A 21,178-nucleotide genomic window follows, 5' to 3' on the forward strand; every position below is an offset into this window, starting at 1 on the left:
AAACCCGCTGCCGGGTGAACAGATACCTGCATCTGCATGCGAGGTGCAGGGAGTAAAGTGAGTACTCCAACTTAGTGAGTAATAAAAGTAAATAATAACTGAGCAACAAGAAACCACGTATAGCAACCAACATGCTGTATAGAAGCCGGGTACAATTTTTCTGAGAAAATAGTGAAATCTGTGAAATCTTTAGAAATACCTTGGCTCAGTTGAAATCTCTTTTGAAAATGATCTTTTCAATAATTACGAAAACGATTTCAAAATAGTTAGTGCTGATAAGCACAGAAAATCTGCCCCTCGGGCACAAATACCACAGTATAACAGGTAAAAAGGCAAATAAGTATGCAAGATGAGCACATAAAAGTTCGCCCCTCGGGCAATATCTCAAACTGTACCATCACATCGGGCTCCCTCTCTCAGATTTCTCTCAGAACAGTATCACATAGTAATCGCTGCGGCGTGCAGCCCGATCCACATGTCGCTGCGGCGTGCAGTCCGATCCAATATATTTATATACTGCTGCGGCGTGCAGCCCAATTCATATAAGTATCGCTACGGCGTGCAGCCCGATCCATATATAACTCTCACATCCAGGCCCTCAGCCTCATGTTACTCAGTGTATCCTCACATCTGGCCCTCAACCACACTCAGTCAGAATATCATCATAAGCCCCTCGGGCATTAGTAAAACAGTAGCTCTCAGCCCAAATTATCATTTAAAAATATCATTTAAGACTCAAATCTGAGTAAATGTGGTTGATTTGTAAAATAGTGGAGAAACATGATGACTGAGTTCAAGTAATAAGTCAAAACAGTGAGAAAACAATGAAAATAATCCTCGAAATATTCAAATAGTTGGCACGAAGCCCGAATATGGCAGTCAGCCAAAACAACAGTGATAACAAATAAATCCCAGTCAAATACGCGGTAAATGCATCAATCGGGACGGACCAAGTCACAATCCCCAGCGGTTATCTACCTCACGCCCACTATCCGGCGTGCAAGTCACCTCAATATAACATTACAATGTGCAATCCGGGGTTTCAAATCCTTAGGATATCATTTACAATCATTACTCACCTCGAGCCGGCAAAATCTCTAGCTCGCGACACCTTTTCCCCTCAAATCGGCCTCCACGCGCGTCGAATCTAACCAAAACCACAACGAATACGTCACAATATGCTAAGGGAACAAAACCCAATCGAAAACAATCAATAACGGGCACAAATTCTGAAATTACCAAAACCCGAGCCCTGGGCCTACTTCTTGAAACTCAGAAATTTTTACATAATTAGATTTTTCGTCTCCCCACAAGTTTATACATATCAAGAATACCAAAATCGGAATGCAAATGACCCCTCAAACCCTCAATTTAAAATCTCAAAACTCAAGCCCTAGTTTTTCAATTTTAGGCTTAACTTTCGTAAATTTCAAGGTTAAATTCACATAATAATCGTGTTTTAAGATCATAGAACTCACCTCCAATCAATCCCAGTCGAATCCCTCTTTAATCCTCGTCAAAAAGCTCTTAAGGTTGTCAAAAATGGAGGAAATAGACTTAGGTTCACGGATGAAATGTTATTAAAAACCCTTCTGTCTAGCCCAGATTCCTTCTATGTGATCGCATCAGAACCATTGCGGTCGCACAACACAAATTTTAAGCTCTCAAAATTCCCTCTATGCGATCGCATCAAAACACCTGTGATCGCACTGCCTTAGTTACTGAACCTATGCGAACGCACTTCCCCAGATGCGAACTCAATGCAAAACACAGCTGGGTCCCCAAATCCTCTTATGAGATCGCAACATCACCCCTGCGATCGCATTGAACAAAAACTCTGCACCCTGAAACTAGAAATCTGCAACTCCTTAGGGCTAGAATTGATCTGTTTGATCATCCGAAATCACCCCGAGGCCCCGGGACCTCAATCAAAAACACCAACATATCCCAAAACATCATACAAACTTGTTTCAATCATCAAAACACATCAAGCAATACTAAAATCATCAATTCTCATCAGATTCAAGCCTAAGTTCTTCTAAAACCTCTGAAATACGCATTCGATCAAAAACCCAACCAAATCGCCTCCGAATCACCTAAAATTGTGCACACACATCCCAAATCACCTAACGAAGCTACTGCAACTCTCGGAATTCCATTTCGACCCTTGGATCAAAATCTCACCTATCACCGGAAATCGCCAAAACACTAACTTCGCCAATTCAAGCCTATTTCTACACCGGTCCTCCAAAACCACTTCCGATCACGCTCCTAAGTCACAAATCATCCCCCGAAACTAACTGAATCACCGAAAATCACATCCGAGTTCTCTAACTCATAAGTCAACATCCGGTTGACTTTTCCAAAACAAGCCTTCCTTAAAGAGACTAAGTGTCTCATTTCCTTCCAAAACCAATCCGAATTAAATCTAACACACCAAATACCGATAACGAGACATGAAGAAGCATAAAAATGGGGAAAACGGGACAGTAACTCATGAGACGACGAGCCGGGTCGTCACAACAAGTAGTAATCTTATTCATTTTTCGGTGTTTGGTACGCAAATTAAGGAAAATGACTTCTCAAGAGTATTCATAAATAATTTAGATAAAATAAACATGAAGCCATAAACTTTCAAACCAACAACCTTCCGAACTCACAAATTTCATAAACTTTCGAACCGCTAAACTTCGAAACCGCGGAATTTCGAACCCGTAAACTTTATAATTTCTAAACCCGTAAACTTCTAAACTCATAACTTTGAAACTAGTAAAATTTTGGACTTTTAAACCGATAAATAAAAAATTAAAATTGAAAAATATATTTAAAAAATATTTTTTGTGGGGAAGGGCAGGGGCGGGGTGGGGTGGGGGTATGAAAAAAATAGAAAGTTATATTACAACAAAAAAAGTTAAAAAATAAATTTGTGGAGGGGTGGGTGTCACGACCCAAACTGAAGGGCCATGACTAGCACCCGACCACACTTGCCGAGCACCAACGTACATTTCATCTAACCTTCATTATTATCTTTTAAGGCTAAAGAGATCAATATAAATGGTAGACCTAGATCATGGACAACCAGCAATAAAATATGATGGCATGAATATACATAGCAGGGGATGACCAGACAATCAAGAAACTACATATAAGGTATGAGCTACCACGCTACTATGAAAGACTATACAACAAAAACTAGCCTACAAGGCATACCAAACTATACATGAGCCGACACCTGTCTATGAGCCTCTAAAAGAACATAAGTGTTGCAACATAGCCGGAACAGGGCCCCGACATACCCATAATGTCTATAACAAAAATTGCATACCAAGACCAAGGCAAGTCCGGAGAAGGGATCTCGCCAATCACCGCTGAACTGGACAGTCTACTGTGGTGGGGGAGCTGCACCTGCCTGTCTATCAGGACCTGCAGCACGACATGCAGCGTCCACAAATAAAAGGACGTCAGTACGAATAAAGTACTGAGTATGTAAGGCAAGGAACCATAAATACGATCAGTAATGTAAGCAAGGATAGAGAATATACAACCTGTAACATCTTAGTACCTCTGAGGGCTACTTACATGAAATGCATGATACATATGTATAAATACATAAACCTTTAAAGCATTCGCCTCTGTGGGCATCATCATCATCATATCGTACCCGGCCATAATAGGCTCGGTAGAATCGTACCCGGCCACGTGGAGCTCGGTAAAACCCAACTGATCAGTGGTTGCACAATAGGTGCCGTACCCGGCCAACTATAGCGTGGCTCGGTAGAGTAAAATAGATACATATATATAATGCATGCTCGACTCATGGAATCACATTCTAAACCTTTCGGAGTGACGTAAGGTCGGTATCCTCTGTACGCGTTATTAGGACTAACTCTTCACTATGAACCTTATAAGATTTAGGAAGTACGAACAACATTGATAACATAAGAATAAGAGAAGCAACATTAACATCAATCGTTCCATAAGAGGGAAAACAATGTAAGTACTGCTAGCTTCTAAGAGTAGAGTATCTTGGAAGCTCGTTCATTACATTATGTACAATCGGAGTCGTGCAAAAGAAGGAAAGGGATAGCCTCACATACCTTGTATATACTACCCCAATCTCAAGCTATGCAATTGTCAAAACTCCTTAGTCTACAATAAGAGAAACGATACTATCATTATCATTTAAGCGTCATAACTATTATGTATCGACCACAACCTATTTTACGATGAAACGGACAGCACCTCCCCTATATATATGACCTCACACCATTCAAAACAATCACCAAACAGCCCAAACATCATCAATAATAAACATATTGAGCCTCCCAAAATAGTCCACACACAGCCTAATCACTCCATACATACGACGACCACCGTAGTCGTGTCAAATAACCTGGAAATGTTACGAATAACTATCAGCCCATAAACCTACATATATATGGTGTTTCTACACACCCTTCCTCCTCCAAAACTCCACAAGATAGTAGTAAAATACGCAGCCCAACAACAACGCAAAACAGTCCACAAAACAATAACACTACTACCAAACCTTTCGATATATATCTCACAAGTTCTAGCTTCAATGGCTTAGCCGCAACTTGGATAATCTTAAATACATATAGAGTAAGAGGTTCCTTACCTTTATACAGAAATAACAACTCCAATTTGACCTTAAATTTCCATGAAATATCCCTCCAATGCTGCCACAACAACAAAAAAGCGAAACTAGCGATCAATTAGTGTTTTTCGGCACTAGAATCACTTTAGAAGGCTTGAAATCACCTAGGATTGATATTAAGAACATGAGGGAGTATTTACAGAACATAAACCCTTTAAAACAACCTCCCACACGAGCTGGAACGACACAAAAATGAGCAACAACAAGAAGAACAAGAGACTTACTAGCGCCACGGAATTCCCGACACTTGATTTGTGTTGTTTGCCCTTTTTGGGTCTTGAATCTTGAGAGAACCTTGAGAGGATGTTCCTAGGGTTCTAAGGTCTGAAAATAGTGAAAAGAAATGACTTAAAATGGGTTGGAGGCATCCTATATAGGTCCAAATATCTTAAACCGACTTAGTGGGCCCCATAGAGAGGTGCTTGGCGCAGTTTCGCGAAAATGCGAATATCTCTCTACTCCGAGATCGTATCGATGAACGGTTTAATGTGTTGGAAACTAGACTCATAGATATTTAATTTGGTTGGTAGATCACCCCGTAATTCCTTGTAAATTATGAGAAAAGATTAGAAACATTTGACCTAATGTTTAAGTAAAATTATGAACCTAAGTTGCGACAACTTTTGTCGACTTTTGTTTCATAACTCGTTTGACTTCAAGACTTATGATACGGATATTATATGATTAAAATACCTTAATAAATGACCACTTGAGTGTATTAAGCACCGCTAGATTACCTGAAAATACGAGTTACAACATCCTTGATTCGTTTAACTTCTAATATTGGTTAATCACCCTTATACACTCTTGTATCACTTAAGACCAATAGGATTGACTTCTTATCATCTCAAAGATAATTCCTTCTTGGATTTATGTTAACTAATATATGGCATGAACTAACACATGTGGATATGGGTTGTAACACCCCCCCCCTTAGGAACATTCGTCCTCGAATGTAAGGGTTTATGGGGAGTTTAAATCACCGTGGATTCCAATGGAAATTTCCGATCAATTTTCCCCTATAAAATGGTCACTAGCAAAACTTGCATGTAATTAAGCCCAACATATGGCTTCACAAGGCTACACAAAGCATTATGCGTATTTACATTATCTACATATCACCATTTTGTATTAAGGAGGAGTATTCTCAAATTATTGCTTACCTCATAAAGCCGTTTCTTCTTCCAATGTATCCTGTCTTCCACCAGCATCCTTGTTATCTTCATTCTGGAATAAGTAAGGGTATTTAGACTTCATCTCCTCTTCTACTTCCCATGTCATTTCTTCCATATTTTTGTTCCTCCACAATACTTTGACGGAAGCTACATCTTTTGTTCTCAGCTTGCGGACTTGCCGATCTAATATCGCCACTGGCACTTCTTCATATGATAGGTCCTCTGTAACTTGTACATCTTTGATAGGGACGACTCGAGAAGGGTCTCCAATACATTTTCTCAACATAGATACATGGAATACCGGGTGGACAAATTCCAATTCGGATGGCAATTCTAACTCATAAGCAACCTGTCCAATCCGTCGAAGAATTTTATACGGCCCGATATACCTTGGACTCAGCTTACCTTTCTTCCCAAAACGCATAATACCCTTCATTGGTGAGATCCTCAGGAAAACCCAATCACCAACCTCAAACTCTAGATCACGACGTCGGACATCAGAATAAGATTTTTGCCTGCTTTGTGCCGTCCTCAATCGCTCCTGTATCACTTTCACCTTCTCAATAGCTTGGTGAATCAAATCTGGCCCATATAATTCTGTTTCACCGACTTCGAACCATCCAACTGGTGATCTACATCTCCTCCCGTATAGTGCCTCATATGGGGCCATTTTAATACTGGAATGGTAGCTATTGTTATAGGCGAATTCTATGAGTGGAAGATGATCATCCCAATTCCCCTTAAAATCTAGAACACATGCTCGTAGCATATCTTCCAGTGTCTGAATGGTACGTTCAGCCTGTCCATCAGTCTGCGGATGAAATGCAGTGCTGAGATTTACCTGTGTGCCTAAACCCTTCTGGAAAGACCTCCAAAAGTTAGCCGTAAATTGAGCTCCTCGGTCTGATATAATAGATATGGGCACACCATGAAGCCTAACAATCTCCTTGATATACAACTTCGCATAATCTTCAGCCGTGTAAGTTGTCTTTACTGGCAGAAAATGGGCACATTTTGTAAGTCGATCAATTATCACCCAGATGGAGTCAAACTTATGATAAGAGCGAGGTAATCCAATAATGAAGTCCATATTAATCACCTCCCACTTCCAGGTCGGAATCTCTATATTTTGAAGCAATCCACCGGGTTTCTGATGTTCTATCTTTACTTGTTGACAATTGGGACACTAGGCTACAAATTCTGCAATAGACTTCTTCATATTATCCCACCAATATTGCTCCTTGACATCATGATACATCTTTGTCGAGCCGGGATGGATGGAATATCGGGATTGATGAATCTCATTCATAATCTTCTCTCGCAACCCTGCCACATTAGGCACACACAATCGGCTCTGGTATCTCAGTGCCCCATCTTTTCCGATCCCAAAAGCCATACTTTTACACTGTTGAATGCTTTCTCTTAATCGTACTAAGATAGGATCTTCATATTGTCGTGCTTTTACCTCTGCTACCAAAGATGATTCTGATGTATTCTGTACAGTAACACCTCCATCATCAGAGTCTAACAATCTGATTCTCATATTGGCTAGCTGATGAAGCTCTTTAATCAACCCCCATCTACCTACCTCAATATGTACTAAGCTTCCCATTGATTTACGGCTGAGAGCATCTGCCACAACATTGGCTTTACCGGGATGATACAATATCTCGACGTCGTAGTCTTTCAATAATTCAAGCCACCTACGCTGCCTCAAATTCAACTCTTTCTGCTTGAAGATGTATTGTAAACTCTTGTGATCTGTGTAGATGTCAACATGGACGCCGTATAAGTAGTGCCGCCATATCTTCAAAGCATATATTACTGCAGCCAATTCCAAATCATGGGTTGGATAATTCTTTTCATGCTTCTTCAATTGTCTTGATGCATAAGCAATCACATTCCCACGCTGCATCAATACGCACCCCAAACCTATACCTGAGGCATCACAATATACCACATAACCTTCTGTTCCTTCAGGAAGAGTGAGCACTGGTGCAGATGTCAATCGATTCTTCAACTCCTGAAAACTACGTTCACAAGTGTCAGACCACTGGAATTTGGTAGCTTTTTGTGTTAACTTAGTCAATGGTGATGATATAGAGGAAAATCCTTCTACAAACCGCCTATAATATCCTGCTAGCCCTAGGAAGCTGCGGACTTCTGATGGTGTTGTAGGTCTCGGCCAATTCTTTACTGCATCGATCTTCTGAGTGTCGACACTAATACCCTCATCAGATATCACATGGCCAAGGAATGCTACTGAGTTCAGCCAGAATTCACATTTGGAGAGCTTAGCATATAACTTACGATCCTGAAGCGTCTGTAATACTATCCGCAAGTGGCCCGCATGTTCCGCCTCCGAACGAGAATACACTAGAATGTCATCAATGAATACAATCACGAACACATCAAGATAGGGCCTGAATATAGTATTCATGAGATCCATAAAAGCTGCTGGGGCATTTGTTAGCCCGAACGACATCACCAAGAACTCAAAGTGCCCATATCTTGTCCGGAAGGCCGTCTTTGGAATATCCTTCTCCCTAACCCTCACTTGATGATACCCTGAACGTAAATCAATCTTAGAGAAATACTTGGCACCCTGGAGTTGGTCAAACAGGTCATCAATTCTTGGAAGTGGATACTTGTTCTTTATAGTAGACTTATTCAACTGTCGATAGTCGATACACATCCGTAACGACCCGTCTTTCTTCCGCACGAATAGGACTGGTGCACCCCAAGGTGAAGTGCTAGGCCTAATAAAGCCCTTATCCAGCAAGTCCTTCAACTGCACCTTCAACTCTCGCAACTCTGCCGGGGCCATTCTGTATGGAGGAATAGAGATCGGTTGAGTGTCAGGCAACACATCAATGCTAAACTCAATCTCCCTTTCAGGAGGAAGGCCTGGGAGTTCATCTGGGAAAACATCTGGGAATTCGTTAACCACAGGGATTGATTGTAAAGTAGGCGGTTTCGCCTCCGCATCCCTAACGCGAACGAGATGATAAATGTAACCTTTTGAGATCATTTTCCTTGCCTTAAGATAGGAAATAAACCTACCTTTCGGTGTAGCAATGTTCCCTTTCCATTCAATGACGGGTTCACCCGGAAATTGGAACCTAACCATCTTCGTACGACAGTCAACATTTGCATAGCATGAGGCCAACCAGTCCATTCCCATTATCACATCAAAATCAACCATTTCTAACTCAAATAAATTTGCCGAGGTTTGACGACTACAAATCATCACAGTGCAACCTCTATATACCCTTCTAGCAATCACAGAATCTCCTATCGGAGTAGATACCGCGAGGGGTTTACTTATCAATTCAGGTTCAATGCCAAACTTATTAGCCACAAAGGGTGTAACATATGATAATGTAGATCCCGGATCAATCAACGCATATACATCATAAGAAAACACAGATATAATACCTGTAACAACATCTGGAGACGACTCGAGATCCTGTCGACCTACTAGAGCATAGGTTCGATTTTGAGCACCACTCGAACTCGGCACTGCACCTCTACCCCTACCACGACCTGTCGACTGCTGAAAACCCCGTGCTGGAGGTCGAACTGATGAGGAAGAACCAGACACAGATCCAGTCGGCTGAGCCATACCATCACCTCCTCTATTAGGACAATCCCGCATCATATGGCCAGGCTGCCCGGACGAATAACATGCATCAGAACCTCGACGACACAGTCCAAAGTGGGCTTTGCCGCACTGATCACAATGTGGTGTTGGGGGTCTCATCTGACTAGTATCCCTGGGATGTTGCGAGCCAGATGCCCGCGAACTCTGACCTGGACCAGAATAGGATCGATCATATCGAGGCCTCTGAAACTGTGGAGGAGCACTAGCTACAGGTGGCGCCGAACTCCTCGAAAACTGTGGCCTGATGCGGCCTCTGAAGTCATCAGAATACCCTGCAAATCTTGCCCTCTTATGCTGGCCTCTATCCTGCTCCCTAACTGCCCTCTGCTGGCGCTTACGATCCTCTAGGGTCTGGGCATAAGCTTGAATACGGGAAATATCCATGCCCTCCACCAAGGAGGCTGTCGTACACTCATTTATCAGATGTGGTCCCAACCCATTCACGAACATATGCACCCTATCACTCATCTCGGCCACCATATGGGGAGCATACCTTGCCAAAGAATCAAACTGCATACTGTACTCTCGCACACTCATATTACCTTGTCTAAGGTTCAAGAACTTATCAGCTCTAGCTCGTCGTATCTCAACTGGCAAGTAGTGACGAAGAAAGGCCTCAGAAAATTCCTTCCACACAGCTGGAGGAGGGTTCGGACCCCTGGATCTCTCCCAACTATCATACCAGAGAACCGCTAAATCCCGTAGCCGATAAGAAGCCAAATCTACTGCCTCTGTATCACTAACATGCATAACCCGAAGTGTACGATGAACCTGGTTCAATAAAAGTCTGTGGGTCCTCCTTGGGGTCTGATCCGGTAAACACTGGAGGGTCTAAATTAATAAAATCACGAACTCTTGTACTAACTGGTTTCTCAGCAGCACCTGTATTCTGCCTCTGAGCCTGAGCAGCTACCAAGCTAGTCAATAACTGCAAAGCACTCCGCATATCCTGGTCTGGAGTGCCAGACGGAGGAACTGGAGGCGCTGGGTGCCTTCTAATATCCTCTGGAGGAGATGGAGTAGATGAGGTATGAGAGGGCATCTCACTTTGAGCCTCACTTTGTCCTGCTCTGACTTGGGGCACCTGACTGGTACCCTCTCCCGCTGCTGTATCAAGCCGTCTACTAATCGTTTGCTTCCTAGTCGAAGGCATCACTGAAAAAAACAAGGTGAATATTAGAGACAAACACTTACGACTCAACTCTACGCACGATCTAGATTCAGGAAGAAGGTAACAACCCTAGATGTCATGTAGCCTCCTGATTATAAATGTGGCGCGCTACACATCCATAATCAAGACTCTACTAGACACGGCTCATAGACAACCCCTAGGACAGACTTGCTCTGATACCAAGTTTGTCACGACCCAAACTGAAGGGCCATGACTAGCACCCGACCACACTTGCCGAGCACCAACGTACATTTCATCTAACCTTCATTATTATCTTTTAAGGCTAAAGAGATCAATATAAATGGTAGACCTAGATCATGGACAACCAGCAATAAAATATGATGGCATGAATATACATAGCAGGGGATGACCAGACAATCAAGAAACTACATATAAGGTATGAGCTACCACGCTACTATGAAAGACTATACAACAAAAACTAGCCTACAAGGCATACCAAACTATACATGAGCCGACACCTGTCTATGAGCCTCTAAAAGAACATAAGTGTTGCAACATAGCCGGAACAGGGCCCCGACATACCCATAATGTCTATAACAAAAATTGCATACCAAGACCAAGGCAAGTCCGGAGAAGGGATCTCGCCAATCACCGCTGAACTGGACAGTCTACTGTGGTGGGGGAGCTGCACCTGCCTGTCTATCAGGACCTGCAGCACGACATGCAGCGTCCACAAATAAAAGGACGTCAGTACGAATAAAGTACTGAGTATGTAAGGCAAGGAACCATAAATACGATCAGTAATGTAAGCAAGGATAGAGAATATACAACCTGTAACATCTTAGTACCTCTGAGGGCTACTTACATGAAATGCATGATACATATGTATAAATACATAAACCTTTAAAGCATTCGCCTCTGTGGGCATCATCATCATCATATCGTACCCGGCCATAATAGGCTCGGTAGAATCGTACCCGGCCACGTGGAGCTCGGTAAAACCCAACTGATCAGTGGTTGCACAATAGGTGCCGTACCCGGCCAACTATAGCGTGGCTCGGTAGAGTAAAATAGATACATATATATAATGCATGCTCGACTCATGGAATCACATTCTAAACCTTTCGGAGTGACGTAAGGTCGGTATCCTCTGTACGCGTTATTAGGACTAACTCTTCACTATGAACCTTATAAGATTTAGGAAGTACGAACAACATTGATAACATAAGAATAAGAGAAGCAACATTAACATCAATCGTTCCATAAGAGGGAAAACAATGTAAGTACTGCTAGCTTCTAAGAGTAGAGTATCTTGGAAGCTCGTTCATTACATTATGTACAATCGGAGTCGTGCAAAAGAAGGAAAGGGATAGCCTCACATACCTTGTGTATACTACCCCAATCTCAAGCTATGCAATTGTCAAAACTCCTTAGTCTACAATAAGAGAAACGATACTATCGTTATCATTTAAGCGTCATAACTATTATGTATCGACCACAACCTATTTTACGATGAAACGGACAGCACCTCCCCTATATATATGACCTCACACCATTCAAAACAATCACCAAACAGCCCAAACATCATCAATAATAAACATATTGAGCCTCCCAAAATAGTCCACACACAGCCTAATCACTCCATACATACGACGACCACCGTAGTCGTGTCAAATAACCTGGAAATGTTACGAATAACTATCAGCCCATAAACCTACATATATATGGTGTTTCTACACACCCTTCCTCCTCCAAAACTCCACAAGATAGTAGTAAAATACGCAGCCCAACAACAACGCAAAACAGTCCACAAAACAATAACACTACTACCAAACCTTTCGATATATATCTCACAAGTTCTAGCTTCAATGGCTTAGCCGCAACTTGGATAATCTTAAATACATATAGAGTAAGAGGTTCCTTACCTTTATACAGAAATAACAACTCCAATTTGACCTTAAATTTCCATGAAATATCCCTCCAATGCTGCCACAACAACAAAAAAGCGAAACTAGCGATCAATTAGTGTTTTTCGGCACTAGAATCACTTTAGAAGGCTTGAAATCACCTAGGATTGATATTAAGAACATGAGGGAGTATTTACAGAACATAAACCCTTTAAAACAACCTCCCACACGAGCTGGAACGACACAAAAATGAGCAACAACAAGAAGAACAAGAGACTTACTAGCGCCACGGAATTCCCGACACTTGATTTGTGTTGTTTGCCCTTTTTTTGGGTCTTGAATCTTGAGAGAACCTTGAGAGGATGTTCCTAGGGTTCTAAGGTCTGAAAATAGTGAAAAGAAATGACTTAAAATGGGTTGGAGGCATCCTATATAGGTCCAAATATCTTAAACCGACTTAGTGGGCCCCATAGAGAGGTGCTTGGCGCAGTCTCGCGAAAATGCGAATATCTCTCTACTCCGAGATCGTATCGATGAACGGTTTAATGCGTTGGAAACTAGACTCATAGATATTTAATTTGGTTGGTAGATCACCCCGTAATTCCTTGTAAATTATGAGAAAAGATTAGAAACATTTGACCTAATGTTTAAGTAAAATTATGAACCTAAGTTGCGACAACTTTTGTCGACTTTTGTTTCATAACTCGTTTGACTTCAAGACTTATGATACGGATATTATATGATTAAAATACCTTAATAAATGACCACTTGAGTGTATTAAGCACCGCTAGATTACCTGAAAATACGAGTTACAACATCCTTGATTCGTTTAACTTCTAATATTGGTTAATCACCCTTATACACTCTTGTATCACTTAAGACCAATAGGATTGACTTCTTATCATCTCAAAGATAATTCCTTCTTGGATTTATGTTAACTAATATATGGCATGGACTAACACATGTGGATATGGGTTGTAACAGTGGGGGTAGGTAGGGGTGGGTGGTGCAGAAAAACGAAACAATAGAAATTTAAAATTGCAAAAAAAAAAAATTAAGGTAAAAAAAATATTTTTTTTTTGCGGTGGGGGAGGGGTGGGTTGGGGTGTAGGGGTACTAGGGTGGGTGGTAACGAAAAAACTGAAATTTGAAAAGAAAAAAAAAGCCTTTTTGGAGAGGAAATGGGGTGGGTTGGTGAGGGTGGGGAAGGTTGAGAAGGAATTTTGGAAAATGTTTTCCCTTCTCTTGATAAGGAAAATATTTTCTTCTAATTGAAGGAAAATAAGTTCACAACGAAAATGTTTTCCAAAATATTTAAGCCAACCAAATATTAAAAATTGAAAAATATTTTTCGGATATTTTCCTTCAAACCAAACACACTAAATATGGTTAGGTCCCTGAGCACAATTCTTCTTTTGATCTCCATACCATCTAGAGTGAAATTTGAGTGCTTAGAAGACTCGCTGAAAGACTGATTAGAAGTTGGAAATCGACTCCAACAATGACACTGTAACAATGGCTAGAGCAGTGATGTAGCCACACAATGCCAAGGATGGTCAAGCGACCATTCTTTGCTGAAAAATTATACTACCTATATAAGTTAAATACTATTTTATATGGTTATATATTATATTTTGAACACCCTAAATATAGTTGAGTGAGGCAGTCCGGTGATCCAGGGTGTTCACAATGATATGTTGTTCATAGGTGTTAGTTATCTGCCCATTTTATTTGCCAAAATTAAACGGAGACCAATGCATATATATTTGACTCTTTTCCAATTTATATTTTTAAATAAAATAACTCTTAAAACTTAAAATTTATGTAAAGACAATCGACTAATCTTAAAAGTAACTTTTATTAAAAAATATTTCTTAAACAGATTTTATTATTTAAAAGTCAAGCTCTACAAAAATTTCTTTAACAAAAGTTCTTAGAGTACAAACTACAAACCTTCTCGATTCTCTCCTTGCTTTAATTTTATGCTTACTTTTATTCGTAAAATTTCTATTATTGTATTTTTGAATATTAATTTTGACTTATACATTAATAGTTCGATTACAAGTATTTTTATTATTTAGTTAAATATTTCTTAGTTTGATTTTAAAAATTTTCGTACACCATTATCGATAAAAATAAATTTATTAACTTGTTCAAAGTTTGAACACCATTTATGTCACTGAGCCGGAGGCATGTTTGATTTTTATTTCCGTTGCGCTCAACTCTAACAAGTTGAACTCTTTTCCCGTTCTTTTTCCTTTTACTTAAGTAGTTTTTATTTATTTCATGCCTTCATCTTAAAACTCCATATTGCTTTTCTTTTTTTTTTTTTTTTAACCAAAGAAGATAATGGAACTGCTCACACGTGTCACCGACCTAGTCTCGTGACATTTGAAATTGAAGCGGTATGTGAGTGTGTGACAATGACACAAGCCTATATAATTAGTGACACCATTTATAATTAAATGTAATAAACCTCGCTAGTCATTTGAAAATTGTCATAACTTGATTGTGCATCCCTTTCTAGCTAGAAAAAAAAGTTTTAATACTCAATCTATTTAATATTATCTAAGAAATCTTTAAATTTTACTCCATATTAAGAGATAAGTAAAATTATAATTTTTTTTAATTGCAGGAACTCAAAATTGTAATTATATTTGTTTTTAATGTGAAATAATTCATTATGTTCAACTTCGATTTCAACCAAATTATATTTAACATATTCAAAACAGCTCATGACATCACCCAATACAACCAAACTATATTCTACAAATTCAAAAATCAATGCTTGGACACATGTCAAGGCTCAACTTTTTAACAATTAAGTAGCACAAGCCAGTGACTAACGGGTCAGATTATCACATTAATTAATCCTCAGTAGAAAGTCAAGTTTTATTTTTTATTTTTAAAAGAAAGAATAATTTTACTAATCAATTGTGAGTATAATTTTATTTGTTTCATTGATTCTTCTCTTCGAATTGTTCTTTGTGCTTCTAGGGCTGTAGCAACGTGTTTCTCGAACATAAGATGATGCGGACCTCCTTAAAATACATTTGATCTTCATAAAAATCGGGCAGTCTATCAGGAGGAACGATTTCTCTCGATCTCTCCTTCTTGTTTCTTCTATAAGGGCTAAAGTGGTGTATCTCTTAAGTGAAGAATTTGCGTGGAACTTCTTGAATTATTTGTAAATATCCCATTTAGTTTTATGGATTTTCAATACAGTAGAGACCCAAGTTCATTTGAAGATTTACATCTTTTTAGTTTGTTCTCTTCAATTAATTTTTCCTCTTAAATTAATAGTCAAAGTTCATAAAAAGTAGGATGAAACAGTCTTATACGACAAGATTGCCAAAGTATAAAATAATATTTTTGGTGCCACTTGAAAAGAATACGAGTTCTTGAAAATCTTTTAAATTCTCAAAAAATCTGTAAAGCCTCAATTATGGATATAAATATACAATTTTGATATACATTGTTTACATAATGGAGTTTAGGTAAGCTATATAATTTTATGATATTTGTTTGTGCTCCTTGAAAGATTCCATTTATAATTTGAAAGTTTATCTTATTATGCAATTTCTCTAACTCTAATATAATATGAAAAAAACTACTATAACAAAAATTTAGATTCAGTGGATGAATTTATCTATCGTCAAGATTAGAGGCAGAGTTAAGATTTGAAATTTATGAGTTATGAAACTATTATTGAAACTATTACTCGTTTAGTTATTGAATTTGTAATTAAATATTTATATATATATTTAATAATTTTTTTTAATACAAATACTTGATCTAAGTAAAAGCTACTGTGTTCACTCGATATTGTATTTACTTCTCTAGCACTGTCTCTGGTCATACATTACATATAGAACTTTTTCAGAGAACTTCAAATCCGGGAATTACATTATGTTATTTGTTACTCCTGCAATTCCATTTTATGTGACAACATTTAAAATACAAAATTTAAGATATTTAATTTTTTTTATGTGAATTTGAACATAAATATAATTAATTCTTTTAAAAATTAAGGAAAAGTGCTTTACTAGTTACTAGAATATTTATATCTTGCCTTTCAAATCAGTTGATTCTGTACTTCCTTATCTTCGTGTCATGTATATATATTTTTGGGGTCAAGAAACACTTAGCAACCTAAGATTGGACGTAAGCTCAACAAATCAATTTTAAGATGTGCCAGAAAAACCACTACCATATAGTATACTTTATTATTTATTATAATGACAGGACATTATTGTGGGCCCACTTAGTACTAAAACAATTATTTTAAAAAGGATGTCCTACTTAATCATACACAATGGAAAGTGTCCATGTGTCACTTTGAGGAGAATATACACATTATTCCTAGAACATGGCTTTGTCCATTCGCATCTAGGAATTGATCTTTCAATTCACTTTCTATGTTTCTCTTTTTCTACCAAATAAAAAAATCAACAATTATTTGTTAAGACGTTGCAATTCGTGTTCATTCGATCGTTTAAATTAAAAATAGTTGGTTGATGTATAATATATATAATTCATATATATAATCAACGTATAATTTATGTATACCAACTAAAAAAAAAATAGTGAATCTAACCGGTTATTCGTGTAAAAATCTCAAAAAAAATTACTTGTTCTACATCATAGCTTTACTTTTCCTTTTCTTGTCCTTTAAATCTGTGAAAATAGCACAGGCTAGCCAGTTTTCGGACTGGTCATTCAAAATAGTCATCATTTGCAAAGTCATTAAAAATAACCATTATTTTGCTGCAACACGAAAAGTTCCAGCATAATATACTGGAGATCAGTGCACATGTGTATGAATTTCCAACATATTATGCTGGAACTCCAATACGCGAAAAGTTTCAGTATAATATGCTCCAATCTCCGGTATATTATACTACACCGCACCGGTATATTATACTGTAGAGATTGGAGCACTTATACTAGAACTCCAGTATATTATACTGGAGTTCCAGTATACTTATGCTTGAACTCCAGTATATTATACTAGGGAATTTTTCCGAATTTTGAACAGTGTTTTCGTTCAGATTTATCTTTAAATGAAAAGTGGCTAAACTTTAGTTACTTTTAAAATTGTGGCTATTTTCGAATAACTACTTGTAAATCTGACTATTTTTTAATTTTTCCCTTTAATTCTACACTTACTCACCATTTTTTTGTCATTTATTTGTAGATAACATTAATGAAAAAAAAATCTTGTTATTAGTAACCATGTCCCACTACTAATTTATACTTGAGTTTCATCATTCATTTTTCTAGTGCTTTTACTACAATAATAACAAGTAAACACCATGTGTAAGGAAAGAAGAAATAATATTTCCTGCATTTAAAAAAGAATGGAGCAAGTACGAGCGCCAAAGTTTCTACTTTCGAACTCAATCATGCATCAATTTTATAATAAAAAAACATTAAAGTTACATAATTAAATACTAGATAAAAGTACTATAAATTTTAATTTGCTTAAACGTTACATTATTTCTAAGAATATTTAACAAATTTTTTTTAAAAGAAAAAAATTGACTCTCAAATAAAAATATTATCATATCAAGTGGAACGACGAAAGTAATTAATATTTTTTGCGTGACTCAAATATATAAGAATTATAGAATCACTATAATTTTTTGGTCTGTTAAGATGATTGATGATGCATGATGTATCATTATAAGTCAAGATTTTGTTAAACTAGAAAACTAGTTTATTTTGAATATAAGATTTCATGAATTAGCTATGGATTAAGCGGATTAGACATTTATGCTATTAACTTTGTGAGTTTAGGTAGGAAATTAGAAAAGAGAAAAATCAAGACTATAAAATTGAAAAATATGTGATAATAAATATATAAAAAAATGATATCTATTTCATTAATAATGGATTGAGTTGTAATATATAGGATGTTCGCCGAAATCGAAAAACTGGACTAAATGAAAAATCGAAAAAATTATTATTTTTTGTTTTTAAATTTTAATTTTAAAAATCTAAAAAAATTGATTTGATTTTGATTTTGATTAAAAGTAAAAATAATTAAAAAGTCAAATCAAATCGATTACATAATTATTTATCTAAAAATTATAATCACTCATATATATGTATAAAATATTTTGGTAAAATATAAATTCTTTAAGGATAACGAGTTGATAATATTATGCCAGCATATAGTCACCGATATATGTATCTAGTAGTAGTAAGTTTCACATATTTCAAAAAGTCCACAAAAAATAAAAAAGAACACACAAAATAGAATTGATGAACAACCTATTTAATCAATTGGTTAATTTTGTCTAATATTCTAAATCGATGACTATATTAATTTGTTTATTTTAAAGAAAAAAATCGACTCAAACTTGTACATATATAGAGAGAAAATAATAAATAGTAGGACAATAATTTGATTTGAAGTTAGTTAAAAATGGAACCCACAATAAGTGAGGTCTTCTTTGTCAAACAAAAGTTTTGTAAATCTAAAAAAGCATATAGCAAGAATAATCCCATTTTTATTCCTCCCCTTTAATTTTCATGTTGTAAGCTTGAAGTCAAACAATACCTTTAAAAAATCTAGAACTACTTTATTTTGCTTTTAAGGACCCAAATTTCCTATTAATTCACTATCTGCGCCCACAATTTCTTGAAAAGTCAGAAAAGTGACATTTCATTTTGCTTACGTGGTGAAAATTTACAGCAGTACGTTCTTTTCGACGCCACGAGATTGGGAGCTGCAGCTTTTTGGGACCGTTCCTGAAAAGTCTTTACCTATTACTAAAACAGGAAATAAGAAAAAGAAAACAGAAATAGTCTTGTAAATTACATTTTACTACCTATAACTTGTTTAAATATGAGTAGGATCCCCTCTTTCTTTCTTTCTTTCTTTCTTGTAGGACACTATTTACTGTTTTTCCAAATTCATGTAATCTCACTTTTGATTTGATGAATTTAATTACAATTAAATGTTTTTTTCTTCCATAAAAGGAACTATGAATTCAATCCAATCTGTTTATATCATCTCATTCAATTATTGTACCGCTTGCTTTGTTGACATTATTAAATTATTCTTTTTACAATCACCTCATTCAATTATTGTACCTATTTACTTTGTGATATGAAGCAAAACAATCCATTTTATGTTTTTGTACGCCTTTAGATAAAAAATAAAGGAAATACATAAAACAAAATTACTTGAATAACAATAATATTTTACTTTAATAAATGTTACTAATGTTAGTTCTAAACAGATAAGTTAAATTAGAAGGTGGATTGTTAGAATCAGAAGAAAAACGAGTTATTCTCGATAGTTTATACTTTATATTGATCTAAAAAATATCCAACTCTTTATATGTATACATAACCTCAACGTTTTTCTATGATTGTGTATGAGAACATTATCCTCTTTTGTTGGTTTTGGTTCTTTGATCAACGTTCTTTCTTTTACATCTTTGAAGAATACAATGGTAAGCTCGCATCCCTCCTCAGTCGATATCATATACTTCTGGAAGAGACATTTCAGGACATAATATTTGTGTGGCATAAAAGATTAGCCTTGAATAATATAATTACTTTAGAACTTTTCTTAAACTATTATATAGACCTGACAATTTAACAAGGTTTTACAAGTATTAATGATTCTAATACACAGGTCAATTCTCAGTCGATATACAATTTACTTTGACATGTTTATTGTTAAAAGTTGATTTAGTGTAATTAGGAATTACACATAAGAAAAGTTTATATGTTTGATTTAGATTTGATGAAAAGTTCATAAGAGCATAACACAATTATTCTCAGTAGTTTATGCCGATCTAAAAAATATCCAACTCCTTATATATATACATAACCTCAATTATTTTTTATGATGGTGTATGAGAACATTGTCCTCTTTTATCGGTTTTGGTTCCTTGATCAACGCCTTTTCTTTTACAGCTTCAAAGAATACAATGGTAAGCTCGCATCACTTCTCAATCGATATCATATACTTCTATAAGAAACTCTTTTGGTTATATACTTAAAAACTTGTTGCTCCCAAACGCACACGCAAGTATACGTGGTCGTACAAGTAATAAGATGATAAGTCGAGTGTCGAACCCACAGAAACTTATATCAACTACTCACTAACACACCAATATTGGTATTCCGTCAAGCCAAGTTCGAGTTCAAGAGTTTATTTATGCTAATTATAAATTTAAGTAACAACTAAATTATCAAGTATCGAGTTGATTGTTGTGTATTTAATAGAGACAAATATTCCAGGGTTGTGATTAATTCACCAATCGTATTGTGTTCTAATTAACTCTCCTTTTCATATAATTCACTCATGGTTGTTAATTAGTCGATAAATGCTCTCATAGCCTTCTCCCGAAGTACTACTCACCTATTCTCAATAGATTAATGTCTATATTCCTATGAAATCAATCTATTATGAACGCATTAAAATCACAACATTTAATTAAGCAAGGTGATTAGGTATATTCCTATCCTAACCACAAATCTGCTCCCTTAAGGGTTAAGATCATGCTTTCTTCAATTCTTTTATAATCTAAACATGACTTTTCCAAGCATAGCATAGATAGTAAATAAAACCCAACTGCTGGCCAAACAATTAAGCAATTA

Source organism: Nicotiana sylvestris, chromosome 11 (assembly GCF_000393655.2).
Source record: "Nicotiana sylvestris chromosome 11, ASM39365v2, whole genome shotgun sequence".
In the NCBI taxonomy this organism is placed as follows: domain Eukaryota; kingdom Viridiplantae; phylum Streptophyta; class Magnoliopsida; order Solanales; family Solanaceae; genus Nicotiana; species Nicotiana sylvestris.